This window comes from Hylobates moloch, unplaced genomic scaffold (assembly GCF_009828535.3).
Source record: "Hylobates moloch isolate HMO894 unplaced genomic scaffold, HMol_V3 SCAFFOLD_20, whole genome shotgun sequence".
Lineage (NCBI taxonomy): Eukaryota > Metazoa > Chordata > Mammalia > Primates > Hylobatidae > Hylobates > Hylobates moloch.
The window spans coordinates 48,564,560-48,583,933 of NW_026652295.1; the positions used below are offsets into that span (position 1 = coordinate 48,564,560).

Sequence of the window (19,374 nt, forward strand, 5' to 3'; positions counted from 1 at the left end):
ACTTGCAGACAAGCGTCACAGTGACCAGTACCAAGCTTTAATTTTACTGAGTACGGATTAGGAGGTAGGGATTTGGCAAGAGCAAAAGTACTGGACAACACTGAATTACAAAAGATAAAATAGTTTCTGAAGTTTGAACTATATACAAAATGGTTACATTAACATAATTGACATGATAATCTCCACTGAAATATATGTTTTAAAAAACTTGAATTTCTATGCGTTAGGCAGTTACATTTTCTAGATGACTGTATTTCAACTCAGGAAAGAAATGGCTGAAAGGACTGAGTTGATACCTGGGCAAGATATCAAGAAATATGTTTTCAACCCTCTTCTCCACACACAGTCTAGCAATAGCATTTATTCAGAATCTGTTCCTAGTGCAGACTTGGATTGTATACATTTTAGAAAATGTGCAGAAGATAGACAAGATGGAGGCAAAGGACATGGACATTGTCTGGACTGAATTACCTGTGTTACCTCTTTGGAATCCAGGCTTCTGTATTCTGTGGTAATCATGTCATATCATTTAAAATAGCCTGACTTTTTATCTCAGTGTTCCATTGAGGGCTAGAGACACTCCAAGTTAGGAGTACACATATTCACTTTTAGGAGGTATGCTCTTAGTTTGCTAACCAGTCCAGGGAGACTTCCAAGTATACAGATCAAATGGTGATGTCAGGATATTTAGCATTCAGAGGGGAAGAGAAGAAAGCTAATATTGAGATACGTCTGGCCTAGATTCCTGCCTGCCAGTGGTGAATATCACTATCAAATACAGAGACATTGGAGCATCAATCTGTGCTTTCTCTGTGGCCCATTTGGTGCTCCAGTGAACACCTGATTCCTTTAAGTATTAATTTTGGCAATTTAAACTAGTTTATCTGTCAGAGAGCCAAATATGTTTAATGTTTCGCCAATTCATACTGGGGGTCAGATTATTAACTGAATCAGATACAATTATTAAAAACTGTCTCACAAGGTCAGGAGATTGAGACCATCCTGGCTAACATGGTGAAACCCCATCTCTACTAAAAATACAAAAAATTAGCTGGGCGTGGTGGTGGGCACCTGTAGTCCCAGCTACTCCGGAGGCTGAGGCAGGAGAATGACATGAACCCAGGAGGCAGAGCTTGCAGTGAGCCGAGATGGGGCCACTGCACTCCAGCCTGGGGGACAGAGGGAGACTCCGTCTCGAAAAAAAAAAAAATTGTCTTTTTCCTATGGAATATTTTGTGTTTTTTCATGTAAATTTTGAGAAGATAAGGATTGGGTTCCATATTCCTCTGCTAAGCCACCGCATATTATTGGAAAAATCACTAAATCTCTCTGGGCTTCAGAATTTTTATTTCAGAGTCGCAGAGAGTATACCATTTCTTGGCCACTTGCATATGTTAGAATGATGTAAGAAGTCTTACCTAAAAATGTTCTTTAAAGATGGGTAGGTTAAAGGTTTGAACATTAAAATAACAAAAAAATTATCTAGTTTATTTTAAAATTCATTTTTAGAATATTGGAGTTGACATTGATGTTAGAGATCTTGCAGTCTCTGCCTCTTCCAATTAAAGATGAGGAAACTCATGACTTGCCTTCTCTATTTAGCAGAAGCAAAACTAGAACCCAGGGCTCCTGACAGAGCCACACAGCCTCAGAAAGGGTGCTGCTTAAAATTCTGACTCAGAAAGGGCACTGCTTAAAGTATTTGATTTGGGCTTTAAAAATGTCATGGTGGAATCTGGAAGCAAGCCAGTTGCTTTATGCTTTTTATCCTTTTTGGTTTGAATTACTAGCTCTAATTCTGCACAGGTCACTGTGTTATGGAAGGGGGCTATTGGAAGACAGCAAGATTCATGAGTTTTAGACCTTATACTACAATAAAGCAATGTAAGAAGAGGAGGGGCTTTGGGGGCACGTGATGACAAATGTAATACATCACAACACAAACTTCTTTCAGCCCCAGCAGCAATATGTGAGATGACCAAAGACTGTAAAATTAAGCATAAGAGGAAGAATGTCTGATATGAAGATTCCTCCTGAGTGATCTAGCTCTCACCAACTCCCAATTTATTTGCAATATTAACCCTCAGTGAGTAGGAAACGAATAAACCATAATATATTATTATTGGTAAAACAACAGTAAGGGCAACCTTCATGTGAACTGGACAGTAAAGCAATTTGCATGTTTGATAACAAGTTTAAAAGCTCTTCTAAGAAAATAATTTAATTATATATATATATATGTTTTGCATTCTCTACTTCGCTGTCCTATAGAATCTCAGTTTATCATAGCATAATCACAATGCGTTGTAAATTGCTAGTTACTTGTCTGTCTCCAGCATGGGGCTTTAAGTTCAGTGGCCCCTAATTTCATCTGGTGGCTGCTAAATATTTGCTGAAATAATAAATGAATGAATGACACTTCCTTCCCCCAGTCTGTAGTTTAAAAATAGCCTGAAAGCTAAGATTAAGATAGAAAATACTGACATGATGATATATAAGATGAATAATTATCTGCTTCAATTAATTAGTCAAACAACCACTATTTTTTAGCATCTGATAAACTAATGTTAAGCAATTTTTATGTTACTTTTTGTGGTAGAATGTTTTGGAGGCTCCCACTCCATTAACTCTTTTCTCCAAGATTTACAGGTGCTTATAATGCTACGGAGCAGATAGAAGCTGCTCTACAATCCTAACAGGGAATTGACATCTCCTGAATCTAAGACAATGAATCATGGCCTCAAATGAAATTTCATCAAGGTGGGTTTGGTTGATCTCAGAAACTACAGTGATTACACACTATGAGGGCCTCCTTGGGTGATGAATGAAATTATGCGAAAAAAATGAAGGATGCCCAGCTTGCCAAAACAAATAATCACGGGGCTCTGGCACATCAGGAAGGTGAAGTGGGGGGAGGGTAGAGGGGAGTAGGGTAGGGGTAAGGTCTTTGATCTGCACAACTCAGGCTATGATCCCAAAGAAATGAAATTAAACACCCAAAACTTAATTTTCATGACAGTGTGTAACCCTCCATAATAGCTAATCATTCAAAGAATGAAGTCCTTTGAAGTATCAAAACAGGGCAATCCTTACCACCCTCCTAACCCATCCAAGGAATAGGCCAATAAACTAAAGTCAATGGTTTGGAGCTTTCTTTCATTCTGAAACATTACAACATCTTCACAGTAATTTGAATAGGAATTAAACACTAAGATAGCAGCAGAAAAGATAAGCTATATCCTATCAATTTTCAGCATTGCACAGGCTCTTTCATATCATGCTGTGATACAACTTACAAGTTTTTCAATTTTATTTTATTTTTACTGCCCTCCCCCTTTGGATTACATAAATACCAAAATAAATACATATTTTCTAGCCCTACTCTGTTTTTTCCCGTTTAATACTGCAGCTAATGAGGCAAAAGGCAATCCTACTGATTCAAACACAGCAATTTGGCAATTTTTATTTCCCTAGTTCAGCCAATTTTGTTATTCTTATACACTTGTATAATTGCTATTTTTCAACTATCAAGTTAATGTAGGTAGAAGGAAAGCTAGTTTGAATCTGAACCTGGTGCTAGAGGTCACAGGAAGATTACGTAACAGGACAGAGAACCTCTGCAAAGTATTTAATAGCAGAGCATTTCCAGGAGAGTTCAAAAACATAAAAGTGAAACCACAAGCCTAAAACATTTTGCAATTACTGACAAAACTGTGCTTTGTCAGATAATGCTGGGGAATAGCTCAAGCAAGAGGAGAGAGTTGCTAAAATGGCAATAAAGAGTATACGTCTTGATTCTGTAACAACTGATTTCTTGTGTTTAATTTCTTGCCGTAATGGTTTTCCTTGAAAATTTGTAGAATAGGTAGATAAGACAAAGAAAAAAATTTCAATGCTTTGTGCAAAGGACATGATAGAGATTATGGGTTCTTTTTGAAGCAAACTCTAAAAATCTTAGTTCAGAAGCTTAAATGTGGACTGAGGGACTGTGTCCTGTTTCTCCCTGCTGGGTTCATTTAGGCTAAATCCCAGGCTGTCCTGCGTTTTAGTTGGAGACTCTCACAGTGGGGGTGATTGGACTTTCTCTGCCCTAGGCACAACATATGCTACTTCCCATCCCTTTTATAGGCATTAGTTCTGCAGATAGCACTGGTCAAATGTACATTATTCACAATCACTTTAATGCAAATATGCAAGGCTGAGGGAGAAAATATGTCACAAAGAGGCAGTCATCCATTTCTCTTCTTTTCTGATTTATTTCTTTATAGGTTCCCTTCTGTATGTTTGATTTTATAATTAATACAGGATACAAATAAATAAATATGTAGCATCCACTGTGAGAACCATAAAAAAGCTCCCCCAAAATTCCCTCAAATGCCTTTTGTGAAATGCTAGTAACTAGAACCCTATAAATTGTTTTGTTTTTATTGTTGTTCCTTTTTCTCTTCATGACTCTGTTTTTTTTTTTTTTAAATTAAGTGGAATCCCTGTGTGTACTCTGATACTGTCGCATTTGTAAGAAACAGAAGAAGAATCAAAGCAAAGGGTAGAACTATATTTAATCTGTTAAATGAAAATAAAACACACAATTAGTTTTGTACTGCAAAAATTAGCTTTTGCTGCATTTTCAACCTCTATTTAAAGAACTGTTTGATTTCTCAATAACAAGGCATCTGATCTGTGGCAGAACATTTCTAGGACAGATTTGCAAATGTATATTACACAGGCATGCATTTTAAATTTGAGCAGAGATTATGTGGTATTTGTCTGTCTAAACCATGAAGATATAACTTACTTTGCCAGTAGTGAACCCGAGTCTTACAAAATCATCTGCCAAATATAGAAAGAAAGACTCCTGGATTTGTGATACCCTATTTCTGAGAAGTTAAACAGTTCTGTTTTGTTTTGAAGTGTATCCAATGAATTTATTGATATACAACTATTTGTCACACAAGACAACTTGACATGCTAAGCCTGGCTTTACATTAAGCACATGAAAGTTCTTCTATGTGCGGAATGAAAAACTAAAATGTAACCATCTGCACATGATATTTAGAGGTACATAAAATTGTGCCAGGGACCCTGAGAAGCCCATATGCATGAACAGCAATGTAGAATTAAAAAAAAATGCAGAGTAATAGAACATTTGGAAGACATTGTACTACTTAAAATAATGCAATTAAAATGTTAAGCAAATCCTATGTTAGTCTAAGGTACAAGTGTAGCAAACATTTGCCATATGAAGGAAACAATATGCTTTTATTGTGACTCAATTCTGTTAATTTAATGATCTATGTCAATGTGCTTAGATATCATGTAATGCACTCTTCTGTCTTTTCAAAAGCAGTCACTCTTATTCACCTTTATGTTTGCTTTCTTATTGTTATGCTTATGATTAACTTAGGAAGTAGGGAAAATAAACGCCAAATAAAGTGTCAAGTCACCCTTTTTTTCTTACCATGTTGTTTTAATGTAGTCTTAACCTCAGATAATTATATTAAGAATGTTACTTTTTCCCCTTGTCCTAAAATTATCTTTTAACTAAAATAGCCAATTACCCAATAGGTAGAGGAGGTCTCTTCCACTATTGGTGCCTAGTGACTCACATGGACACTTATTAATGCTAATGGAAGATATATCCGTAAATCTCTTCACTCCAAAAGGATAATGGCCTTCTATTAGTCTCCCATAAAAGAAGAATAAGCAAAGTCTGTCTTTATAAGTGATACAGGTAGTGAATTACTTAAGGGAGGTTTACAGCACATGTAATTACATAGTTTAAACCATTTTGGTAGCATTCTGTGTACATTGTTGTAAATTTTAAAAATGTCAGATATGTCTTTGAGTCTACATAAACTGCCAAAATTAATCCAGGGGACTATTATTATTAATTAAATACCTGTGTTTTCAGAGGCAAACACATGTAGTAGTGAAAATATATGTTTTCTTGTTTCTAAGAAAAATAATTCATAAAACCTTTTTAATTTAATTTAATATTTTTTTCAAAATATTATCATGTGCCTAATTTTGAAAAAAGAAGCAAAAGGGTTATTTTATTTCATTTTTAAAGACAAGTGACATACACATTTATTAATGTGAATGAGGGGCTGGGGTAGGGAAAATCATAGAGTAATTATCTCACCTACATGATAGGGGTACAGATAGTAATATACCAAAAAGGTTATTGTAGATTGGATGTATCCATTTTCATTAAAATTAAAAAGAATTATTAAAAACCTAGATTTTGAAATAAGAACGAAATGACTTCATTTAAGTAAATAACATGGCCAGCATTGGAAATGGGATTCTGCATTATTGAATTGTAACAGAGGAGGAGGTGTGTGTGAAGTGTTATCCCGAAGAGTCACCTAATAGTCCCTTAATTCCTGGGCCCTAGGGAAGGTCATGGTGTTAGAGTAGTTTGCCAGACACCTACACAATGGTAACACTAACCTTTGTCAAACTGAAGTAAATGAAATTTGTTTCGGCATCAACTTCCCATGTATATACTGGATTCTCCTTTCTTTGCTGTCCTTTTCCTTCTTCAGACATGTACATCTCATCCTTCTCAAAAATTTATTTGAAAAATGATACTTCAAATTAGTCATTTAAATCTTACTGAAAATTTATTGATGTATATACTACCTCTAGGGCTATTTGCATTTTAAATCTCTAGAAGTTCTCTTAGACTCCATATTAAAGGACTCAGATACATAGGCAGATTTCTTGAAATCATATTAATATGGTACTGCCGGGACTGGCTTTGGTTTACAGCCTGGCCTGAACTTTGCTTGAGAGCATAGGGAATAGGAAGGTTGGAGAGAATTTGGGAATCCTGGAAACAGGCAGAATGGTTTGCTATTTGTGGATTTACAAGTCTACGATTACATAGATGTGGTTGTCTTAGCCTGAATTTAAATGTCCATGATTGCTTCCATTTCAATTCACATAAACCCTTGTTGTCAATATTCAGAATTAGTGCTAGTTTCTTGATTTGGGGCCTAAAATTACATGAGATCAGATTAAGAGGTTCTATTTACTATATTCAATCTTTTACTCTTTCTCAAAAATAGGGCTATTCCCATTATTGATTTCTTCTTGAGTACATTTTGGTACTTTGTATTTTTCATTTAATCTGAATTCTTCATTGTTTGGCCCAAAATTATTCATAATGATCATTTATTGTTATTTTAACGTCTATAGAACATTTAGTGGTATTTTATTTCTGATATTTATAATTTATGTTTCTTCTATTTTCTTCTGGAAATATTATAAATCTGGATAGAGATTTATTAAGTTTATTAATTTTTTTGAAGAAGCTGATTTTTGGTATATCAAATTTTTTTCTATTATTATCTTTTCTGTTTTTGTTTTCCCCTCTTATTTTTATCATTTTCTTCCTTCAATTATTTTAGATTTAATTTTCTTTTTTTAAAAGATTTCTAAAGATTAATTTTGATAATCAATTTAGATATTAACTTGAGAACCCTTTTTTCCAATATAATCATTTTAAAGCTCTCAATTTCTCTCTAAGCTCTTCTTTGGCTGCATATAACAAAATTTTAAATGACGTTTTTATTTTCCTTGGCTTTAAAACATTTTCTAGTTCTTATTGTGTTTTCTTCTTTGATATAATTTCTTCTTGGAAATAATATGTTTTTTTTTTTTCTGTGATTGCTCTTAAGTTTTCTATTTGTCACTGATGTTCAGCAAATTGAACACAAAAGTCTTGGTGTGGTTTCCTTTTTGTTTATTCTGCTTGAGGTTTGTTGAAATTAGATTTATGGGTTTATAGATTTAGAAAATTTGGAAAATTATATATATTTTTGTCTCTGTCCTCTTTTTTTGGAAACCTAAATTACTTGTATGTTAGAAAACTGGTTGTCATGCTATAGGTCCCTCATACTCTTTTCAGGTTTTCCAATTCTTCCAGTCTTTCATTTATTGTTTTTTACTCTTTATTTTTTGTCTTTGACATTTCTAGTGCTATATTTTCAAGTTCATCGATTTATACTTCTGCAGTGTTTAATCAGCTGATGATTTCTTCCAGTGTATTTTTCCCTTCAGAGATTGTATTTTTCAGTTCAAATGCTATTGGGTTTTTAAAAAATATTTTGCATTACTCTTTATACTTAATACTTTTTAGACATTATTTTAAAACATATATATTTTAGAATATATATACACATGTGTAATATAATTATATATTATATATATGTATATTTGTTGTAACATCTTTTCCTGATAATTCTACTATCTGTGTAATCTCTATTTCTTTTAATTGATTATTCTCTAATTTATGTTTCATCTTTTCCTGCTCCTTTGTTTGGTAATTTTTGATTGGATATTGTGTATTGTGCATTTCATATTTTTGGGTACTTTACTTTAAATAAAGTTGGACTTTTTTTTCTGGCATGTCACTATATTACTTGGAAATGGTTCATTGTGTTTGAAGTTGGCTTTTACATTTTATTTATTTTTATTTTTTATTTTTTTGAGACAGAGTTTCACTCTTGTCGCCTAGGCTAGAGTGCAGTGGCGTGAACTCAGCTCACTGCAACCTTCGGTTTCTGGGTTCAAGCTACTCTCCTGCCTCCTGAGTAGCTTGGCTTACAGGTGCGTGCCACCACACCTGGCTAATTTTTGTATTTTTAGTAGAGACAGGGTTTCGTCATGCTGTCCAGGGTGGTCTCGAATGCCTGACCTCAGGTGATCCACCTGCCTTAGCCTCCCAAAGTGCTGGGATTACAGGTGTTGGGCCACCATGCCCAGCCGGCTTTTACATTTTATTAAGGTGGGTCTAGAAGAGCTTTTACTATAAGGTTAATATAGTTCTACTACTAAGATGATACCCCTCTGAGGATTCTAATCAATGATGCATGATTTAGGAAATTTTATCTGGTGGAAATATCAACATTTTTCAGTCCTACATCGGCTCCAAGAATATGCACAGCATTCTATTTTCTAGTGGTTTGATTCCTGGCTTCTCATACATGCATAGATTGGTATGCAGCCAAAGACTGGAGCAGACGTCTATAGATTTCCAGATTTGGGCTTCTGGCCTCCAGAATTGTAAAAGAAAAAAATTTGTATTGGTATAAACCATCAAATATGTGATAGTTTGTTACAGCAGCCATAGGAAACTCATATAAATTTTATAATTATAGCTCTTACACTTATGCCTATCATCTATTTTGAGTTCTTTTTTTATATTTTGTACGAAAGGGGTACAATTTTAATCTTTTGTCTGTGAATATTCAGTGTTCCAACACCAATTGTTGAGAAGACATTTCCTTCCTCATTAAATTGGGGAAATCAACCTTGTTGAAAATCAATTAGCTGTAAATGTTATGAGTGTGTTTCTGAGCTCTCAATTCTATTTAATTGATCAATATATTTACTGTTAGGCCAGTACTACATTGATTTGATTACTGTAGCAATGTACTAAATTTTGAAATTGGGAAGTGTGAATTTTCCAACTTTGTTTTTCTTTTTCAAGACTTTTTTTTTCAAATTTAGTTTTCTTTTTTTTTAGAAAAGTTTTTCTCTTTCTTTCTTCCTTTCTTTCTTTCTTTCTCTCTCTTTCTTTTTCTTTCTTTCTCTCTCTCTCTCTTTCTTTCTTTTTCTTTCCTTCCTTTCTTTCTTCCTTTCTTTCTCTCTCTCTTTTCTTTTCTTTCTTTTCTGCTCTTATCACCCAGGCTGCAGTGCAATGCTGTAATCTGTAATCTCGACTCACTGCACCTCCCCCTCCTGGGCTCAAGCACTTCTCCTGCCTCGGCCTCCCAAGTAGCTGGGATCACAGGTGCATGCCACCATGCCCAGCTAATTTTTGTATTTTTAGTAGATATGGGGTTTCACCATGTTGGCCAGGCTGGCCTCGAACTCCTGACCTCAAGTGATCCACCTGCCTTGGCCTCCCAAAGTGCTGAGATTACAGGCATGAGCCTCTGCGCCCAGCCCTTTTAAAAAAAATTTCTTAAAATTATTTTTCCTTCTAGAAACAAGTTTACCAGGAAACCAGCTCCCCTCCCGCCCCACTGGGCAGGCTGCAGTCATCTTTCTTTAAACTGCTCTGATTTTCCCTCACACCCCAAACAGGATCTCCTCAGGATGGCCTCAGAAAGCTGGAGTCTCTCCATGCCTTGCCATACAGCCTGCTGGTGGTGAAGGCCTGTCTGCCACATTGGAGGTTTCTGATTGTGGGACATAGTCTGGTTTTTTGTTTTCTTCTTGTCTTCTAATTTAAAAGACATCCCTGGGTGACAGGAACAGTGCAGGAGTGTGAGCTGTTGAAAGAACCTGGTGAAGTCTTGCAAGGTCCAGCAAATTGCTTACATTCCTCAGCACTAGCGACTTGCTTGTGGAAGTCTGTAAGTTGTTTGTGTGTCACTGTGCTGGGCTCCCATGGTTGTCTCCTTTGGCAATCGTTTCAAGGAATTCTCTAATCATGGAGAAAAAAAAATTAGACTTTCAACCTGCATGACCTCCTAGAGCACTTTAGCCACATCGGGTAGGGTACGTTGGGGAGGAGACAAAAGCAGCATGTGTGGAGCAACTGGCTGACAAGTTACTGTCTAAGCTGGTTCATCACCTGCCCAATCAGTTCTTTCTGTAAATCAAAGTCTTCCCCATGATCATTGGCTACCCCTGTAAGGACGAGGTCTGGTGAGAAACTCATGACACTACACTTGGCATCCCAGTGGTCCAGGGTAGTAGAGGCAATGGCCCACTGTGGTATAAGGATGATTACTTGGCTCTTCAGCAAGATGACAGGGCTACACTAAATAAACCTGGTGGCTATCCAGGCTGAACATGTCATCTACAGTGTCAGGGTGATTCTGGAGACCATTCTGCTGTTCTAGGAGCTGAAAGGTGGGGATGCATTGTGCCTGGACATGTCTAGTAGTTCCTGTGTTTTGGCTATTTTGGGCCCCTGCATTTCCACATGAATTTTATGATCAGACTGTCAATTGATGCAAAAAGGTAACTGGGATTTTGATAGGAATTGTGTTAAATCTGTAGATCCATTTGGGAGTATTACCATTTTAATATTAAATTTTTCAATCCATGAACTTGAAATGACTTTCCATTTACTAATTTACTAATATATTTTAAATTTTCTTTTTATGAAATTTTTGCAGCTTTCAGTGTATAATCCTTGCACTCTTTTTGTTACATTTATTTCTAAGTATTTTATTCTTTTTAATACTCTTCTAAATAAAATTGTTTTCTTTCTTTTTTTTTTTTACACATTCAGAGTTTCCTTTATTAAATTATGGGAATGTGTAAAGTTCAAGGATTTCCAGTATAACCAATCAAGTATAAAATTGTTTTCTTAATTTCACTTTTGGATTGCTTATCACTAGTGTATGGAAATTCAATTTATTATTATATGTTCATCTTGTGCCCTGAAGTCTTTCTGAACTTGTTTATTATTTTAATGGATTTCTCAGGATTTTGTATGAACAAGATCATCCATTTGTAAGTAGAGATAGTTTTACTTCTTCCCTTCCAATCTGGATATTTTTTATTTCGTTTTCTTAACTATTTGCCTTGATGAAAACCTCTAGTACAATGTTGAATAGAAATGGTAACAGCAGACATGCTTGTTTTGCTCCTGATGTCAGGGAAAACACATTCACTCTTTCACCCTTAAGTATGATTATAGATGTAGATTCTCATAAATGGCCATTTATATCATGTATATTTTAAATTAATAATTTTCTTTTTTAAAAAAGCAGCTTTAGGTTTTCAGAAAATTGAGTAGAAAGCATAGAGTTTTAATGTTATCTTTCCCTCTCAGTTTCCTTTATTAACATCTTGTGTTGGTGTTGTACATTTGTTAAATTGATGAATGATGAATCAATGTTGATATATTCTAAGCGAAATCCATAGTTTACATGAAGGTTCAAATTTTGTGTTATATTATGGGATTGAGGAATGCACAATGTCATATATCCACTATTACAGCATCATCCACACCGCCCTAACAACAATGGGTATTTTAACTGTTTCTTTCGTGGTTTTTTTTTTTTTCTACAGTGTTACATACTTGACATTATATAGTTTGTAGCCTTTTTAGACTGGCTTCTTTTACTTACCCATATGTTTGTAAGTTTCCTTTATGTCTTTGCTTGATAGCTCCTTTTTAAAAATCACTGCGCAGTATTCCATTGTATAGATGCCCACAATTTGCTTATTCATTAACATATTGAAGGACTTCTCACAAGATTTTGCAATTATGAATAAAGCTGCTGTAAATACTGATTTTCAGGCCTTCTTTGGACATTTTTTCAACTCATTGGGTAAAAATGTGATTGCTGGATTGTATGTTTAGTTTCATAAGAAACTGGCAAATTGCTTTCCAAAGTGACTATACCATTTCACATTACCACCAGCAATGAATAAGAGCTCCTTCATTCCACATCCTCATCATCAGTAGCATTATCGGTGTTTTGGATTTTGGCTGTTCTAAAAGGTATGTAGTGCTACTCACTGTTATTTTAATTCATAATTCCCTGATGACACATGGTGTCGAATTGAACTTCTTTTTATGGGCTCATCTTCCATGTGTATATCTTTCATAAGTTGTCCGCTTCAGAAATTTGCCCATTTTAAAATTGGCTTGTTTTCATATTGGGATTTAAAAGTTTTATTTTAAATATGTTTTAGATACAACTCTTTTATCAGATGCATGTTTTGCCAATAGATCCTCTCTGTAGCCTCTGTTTCCATTTGCTTTTTACTTAACTTTTCAGGGCCTTAGTTTTCTCATTGGAAAAAAACGTATAATAATATAATCCCACAGGATTATATTGAAGTTTATATCAATTAAGATTCAATTCTTTAAAACCACTTTGGGTATTTTAAAACAGTAAGATATTTAATACAGGTTAATTATGTGCTTATGAAATTGTTGGAAGAGCTAAAGAGCAAGCGCTAGGCTGGACCGCGAGGATATCCTCTGAAAACAAAACTATTCAATTGGTTTCCCAAGAGAGTTGCTGCCTCTGCCACACATAAGAATGTGGGAGTCAAGAGGCTGCCACTAGAACCATGTGTCAATAGCTCACTAAAATTTAGGATATGAGAGCTTGTCATAGCCTCTGTTACCACCACTCCCACTGCTACATCTATAACTGCTTGAGGATTGGGAAACTGAGCCCAGGTGCTATTTCTCCAATTCCTTATCAATATCTATAAAGCTGTGGGCATTGGCTTTTTCGTAGCCTTGCTTGTCATCAGAAAATATGCTGAAAGCCACAGGTATGTGATCTCCATCTACTTCTGCTTTCCAGATTTCAGGAAGTGCTTTTAATTGGGGAAACCTACTTTGTAAACCTAATGTGTTTTGTTAGTTGCAAAGAAATTCTGGGAATATACTTTTAAACTTTCCAGCGTTTGTAATACAATGAGAAACAATAGAAGACGGTGGGAAAAAGTGCTGAGTGCCAGTATATACCTACCATATCTAGCTCAACAATTAAATGAGGTATGTTATCCTTGAGGAACTCGATCAATTTTCATGATTACTAATTTTGTTCATTTTGTGACCCATGAAATAAGTCATGAATTTTCCCACTACCATAAATTAAAAATCTACAATTCTTGATGTCAGATACCAGGACCACATCTTTAAATGCTCCACAATTCCTTCAAGAAGGTGTATAATGCTTCTTTCATAATGTCCCCAACAGAGTAAGATTTGGTTTGCTGCTGTTGTAGAATAGCTATTTCCTCCTCATGTTGTCATTTTTTGCTAACTTGTTCACCTTTGGAATTGTCTGAATTTGGTTCCTATTACTCCATTTTCTCGATTTTGAATTCTGAAATCCTTTTCACTCAGTTCTTTTTTAAAAAAAAATCCTGACCTTAATTCTAGACCTTCACTTTGCTTCTTTCCTCTTTCTTACAGGCCAGAATCTGAGTTTTTCCACTGCTTTTCTGGTATTGATTTATGATCTGATCCTAGTTTGGGTATTCCTATTGCATATCTGTGATCCACCTTTACCACCACAGTATGGCAACGCTTTAATCCTTTTGTGTTTCTTTATGTAGACAAGTTTATATTTCTAGATGCAACACATTGGAAATTGTGAGGCCAATTTTTTTTCTTTTCTATTCTTTCTTTCTTTCTTTTTTTAATTGTGTCTTGCTCTGTCACCCAAGCTGGAGTGCAGTGGCATGATCTCAGCTCACTGCAGCTTCCACCTCCTGGGTTCAAGTAATTCTTGGGTCTCAGTCCCTTGAGTAGCTGGGATTCACGGGCACACCACCATGCCCAGCTAATTTTTGTATTTTTAGTAGAAATGTGGGCTTCATTGTGTTGGCCAAGCTGGTCTCGAACTCCTGGCCTCAAGTAATCTGCCTCCCTTGGCCTCCCAAAGTGCTGGGATTACAGGTGTGAGCCACTGTGCCTGGCTTGAAGCCTATTTTAAGGTATCAAATAGTTTATATTTTGTCTACAAGTCAAAATCTTTTATCTTCCTAGGCAATTCTAAATCAATGTATATTTTATAAGATATTTAATCGACAGCTCTTTGACTTATACATATTTGAACCATCAGTATGCTTGGAAATGGCCATTTAGGAGTCTATAAACCTCCAGCATGTTATTTTTCTTAGAAGCAGGTTACTCTAAGTGAATTAATTTATCTTTCCATGTTCAGAGTTTGGTTTCAAACTTGACACTTTGAATATAGGAAAGACTTTGTTTGATTTTGGGAATTTTGCCACCTCTCATATCTAATTTAAGAAAAAAACAGCATTTTTTTAAATTTTAGCTACCCATATTTACAAGTATCAAAACAAATGATGGTTATGGGAAAGCCAACAGTCAGTAAACATACGAATAATGCATTTTTAAAATATTTTGTCCTCTTTTCCTGATCTTTAGAATGTTTGCTTCTGTATTTTGGATTAGTATTTACTTCGTTTTAATTTATTTATTTTAATAGGAACCTTTTTACTGAAATAGAAACTGCATAGGATTTCTGAATTTGGAAACGGAGAAATAGATAACAGTGTTAGCCACTTTCTACAGGTGATTTCATTTTAGCTGTTGCAGGACAAGAGGCAATAATACAAGGAAAGAAGGAAGGAAGGAAGGAAAGAAGGAAGGAAGGAAAGGAAGGGAGGGAGGAAAGGAGGGAGGGAGGGAGGAAAGAAGAAAGGGAGGGAGGGAGGAAGGAAGGAAGGAAGGAAAGAAGGAAGGGAGGAAAGAAGGGAGGGAGGGAGGAAGGAAGAAAGGAAAGAAGGAAGGAAGGAAAGAAGAGAGGAAGGAAGGAAGGAAGAGAGGAAGGAAGGAAAGGGAGGGAGGGAGGAAGGAAGAGAGGAAGGAAGGGAGGAAGGAAGGAAGGAAAGGGAGGGAGGAAGGGAGAGAGGAAGGAAGGGAGGGAGGGAAGGAGGAAGGAAAGGAAGGAAGGAAGGAAGGAAGGAAGGAAGGAACTTCAAAATCCCATATAAGACATGATGAAACTTGATTATTTTTTGTTATATCTGATGTAAGTAATAAACTTATATTCTTTTAGAAATGGCAGATACTTTTGATAAACCTAGGGCTCCTCCAACTGTGTTCAAGCACTGCAGTACAACTTTTAGTGGGGAAAAGATACTGAGTACTTTCTTCTCCATTGCTTTTCCAGTGTTGCATTGGGCTTTGAAGAGGAAAAGTATTTTGTATGCTGTTTTCAGCAAGAAGAGCTTTTGGAGACCTATAAGGGAGCATAGTGTTTTTCCCTATAAATGTATCACTCTATTTTTAAGATTGAACAGAAAGAGTAAAAGATAGGAAAAATTAAGCAATAAATTATTATTTTTTAAGCTTTATTATTATTATTATTATACTTTAAGTTTTAGGATTCATGTGCACAATATGCAGGTTTGTTACATATGTATCCATGTGCCATGTTGGTGTGCTGCACCCATTAACTTGTCATTTAGCATTAGGTATATCTCCTAATGCTGTCCCTCCCCCCTCCCCCAACCCCACAACAGTCCCCGGAATGTGATATTCCCCTTCCTGTGTCCATGTGTTCTCATTGTTCAATTCCCACCTATGAGTGAGAATATGCGGTGTTTGGTTTTTTGTCCTTGCGATAGTTTACTGAGAATGATGGTTTCCAGTTTCATCCATGTCCCTACAAAGGACATAAACTCATCATTTTTTATGGCTGCATAGTATTCCATGGTGTATATGTGCCACATTTTCTTAATCCAGTCTATCATGGTTGGACATTTGGGTTGGTTCCAAGTCTTTGCTATTGTGAATAGTGCTGCAGTAAACATAGGTGTGCATGTGTCTTTATAGCAGCATGACTTATAATCCTTTGGGTATATACCCAGTAATGAGATGGCTGGGTCAAATGGTATTTCTAGTTCTAGATTCCTGAGGAATTGCCACACTGACTTCCACAATGGTTGAACTAGTTTACAGTCCCACCAACAGTGTAAAAGTGTTCCTATTTCTCCACATCCTCTCTAGCACCTGTTGTTTCCTGACTTTTTAATGATCGCCATTCTAACTGGTGTGAGATGGTATCTCATTGTGGTTTTGATTTGCATCTCTCTGATGGCCGATGATGAGCATTTTTTCATGTGTTTTTTGGCTGCATAAATGTCTTCTTTTGAGAAGTGTCTGTTCATGTCCTTCGCCCACTTTTTGATGGGGTTGTTTGTTTTTTTCTTGTAAATTTGTGTGAGTTCATTGTAGATTCTGGATATTAGCCCTTTGTCAGATGAGTAGGTTGCGAAAATTTTCTCCCATATTGTAGGTTGCCTGTTCACTCTGATGGTAGTTTCTTTTGCTGTGCAGAAGCTCTTTAGTTTAATTAGATCCCATTTGTCAATTTTGGCTTTTGTTGCCATTGCTTTTGGTGTTTTAGACATGAAGTCCTTGCCCATGCCTATGTCCTGAATGGTAAGCAATAAATTATTTACTCAAGTATAAGAGTATTCCTGTTTATCTCTTTCATCTTGTGGTGTTGAATACGTCTTTTACTTCTAAGGCTTCTAAGTTTCTTAAATCTAAGACATAGGGATAATATTAAGTCTTTAACTGTGGTATATATGTATGCAAAGTACATTTTGGCACTTTCATTTGTTAATTTTTGAAACATATGGAGGACCTATTGTGTATCTTTAGGAGCCGGAGGAGACAGAGAAACTAACCAGAATCGGTGTGATAGGTTTGCTGATAAAGGTGTACCCCAGGAGGTTTGGAGGATGGAGAGAGAAGGTTTTCCAAAGCAGGTAACCACTGTTTCAGAAGACAAGAGGACCTAACCAAGAGGAACAATTGGAGAGAGGTGGGGGAAGGGAAAGGCAATGTCTTCTCAGGTAAAGGGAAGAGTATGGCAGATACTGCTAGAGGAAGTTCCACTTCCTTTTCCTTCTGGTACGTGAGAGGAAACTACATTTCCTACCTGGTTGCAGTTACGTGGGGCCATGTGACTGTTCCAGCCAATGGAATGTGGGCAGAGTGCTTTATACCATTTCCATGCTGAATCCACATGAAGACCTCCTGGATGATTTTCCATGCATTGTTTTTTACCCTCTTTTTCTTCCTTCTTTGGGATGCAGGCAGTTGATTTAACTAAAAGTGCTGAGCTCTCAGATTAGTGGCTCTTAGCTTTAGCTCCTGTATAATTCTAATATGCAGCCAACATTCAAGACCATGCCCTGGAGCAGCCTTCCTCAAAGGGTTCATAGAGAAATAAGCTCTATAGAAAATGATTTAATGACTATTTTCTCAATTCATGCAAGGCTAGTACTTAGCTAGCATCATTATGGATGTGTAGGAGATGGCTAATTCCTCACATGCAGTAAATGTCTATGGAAATTACATGTTAAGTCTTTTGTGGAATCCTGACTGAGGATTATCCTAGAGGATATTAGAGCTACTGAGTGGAAGGGGCTTAGATTCCTTAATGACTGAGTGGAGCAGAGAGAACCACTGCTGACTTAAATTGGATAGTGACTTGAGTGAGAAATAAACCTTAATGCATTAAGTGACAAAATGTTGAAGTTATTTGTTACGTCAGTTAGCCTATCATTACCAATACAAATGGCATGTCCAAATGTATTATGACCATAGAAGGCACAGGGAATCAAAGAGATCATATAATTTTTTTCCAGATAGAATAATGATTATGTATTTATTTGAGATTGGGATGAGTTTAGGGAGAAAAAATACGGTTAAGGTATGGTTAATGTTGGGGCTGAACAACTATTCAGTGGCCACATTATTACAAGCCTTGTATGACTTTTTTGGCAATTTATCTTACTCTGAAAGTAATGAAATTCCATTTATTTCAAGACTTCTCACTGGATAGGTAGCTTGACAAGTTCTATACTCTTGAATACTGCTTCAACTAAATCTTCTACAGTCAAAGTGAAGCCAGTACTCTGATGGGACCTGAAGCCTGTAAAGGATGACAACATTCCGGGGTTTACTCTGTAATGATGAAAGCAGGATAAATCAAACTGGGAGAAGGTACCTCTCACTTTGCTGGAAATCAAATGATGTTTGCTACTCATTCCAACTGACTGCTAGCCTTGGTGATATTTAAAGAAGGCAGCCAGGATGCCACTGCTTAAACAAACATGTTTTTCATATTTTATTTTCTATGCCATTACACAATTAATGCATGAGCTTACTGAACCAAGCAGAACAGCAAAACAATACAATTAGAAATAGTCAGCCTAGGGCAATAACCACTACTCATGCTTTATGTGGATACCTCAGTGTAACAATCTGAAGTGAAATCCTGAGTAAGCACCATCCTCTGGATGTTCATTCAGTTGGGGGTATTAATACAAAGACAAGCAATCAGGAAGGACTGCTAAGCTTCACCTTCACCTCAGAGTGCAGTGGTATTTGAATGGAACCTTATGTGCCCCATGCTGGTTGGCTTTTGTTTTTAGTGGTGGATTTATTTTTGATGTCTGAAAAGTAGGGGATGACTACACAAATCTGCAGGCATGCACACACAACGTGGTTTCTTAAGCTTATATTGTTCTCTTGGGTAGAAAGAGAAAAAGAAAACTACTTTGGGAAATGCTACAGTATTTTTTTATAGGAAGTTTAAAGATTATCCATTCAAAAACCTGACAAATTAGGAGCCAAGCCTTCCTGGGTGTTTGTCTGGGTCATATTTTCCAAGCTGTTATGAAAAACCTGAACAGGGCAGTCATTTTGAGGATGGCTTTGACCTTTATCAAGAAGAAGGAGCCAATTACATTCAGCACTATCTACTCTACAATCAGTCATTGTGCTGTCTGGGCCTGCTTTCTTTAAGAAAGCTTATTTTTCTTCTTTCTTGTTGCTCATGGGCCTTGTCATTTATGATTCCTCTACTGCAGGAAGTCTCGTTT

The 19,374-nt window shown here is 36.2% G+C and overlaps 1 pseudogene; it reads right to left on the bottom strand.

Moving 5' to 3' along the window:
- Positions 1-1,664: 1,664 nt before the first annotated feature.
- Positions 1,665-12,174, bottom strand: LOC116459807 (transportin-3-like; annotated as a pseudogene).
- Between the last annotated feature and the right edge of the window lie 7,200 nt (positions 12,175-19,374).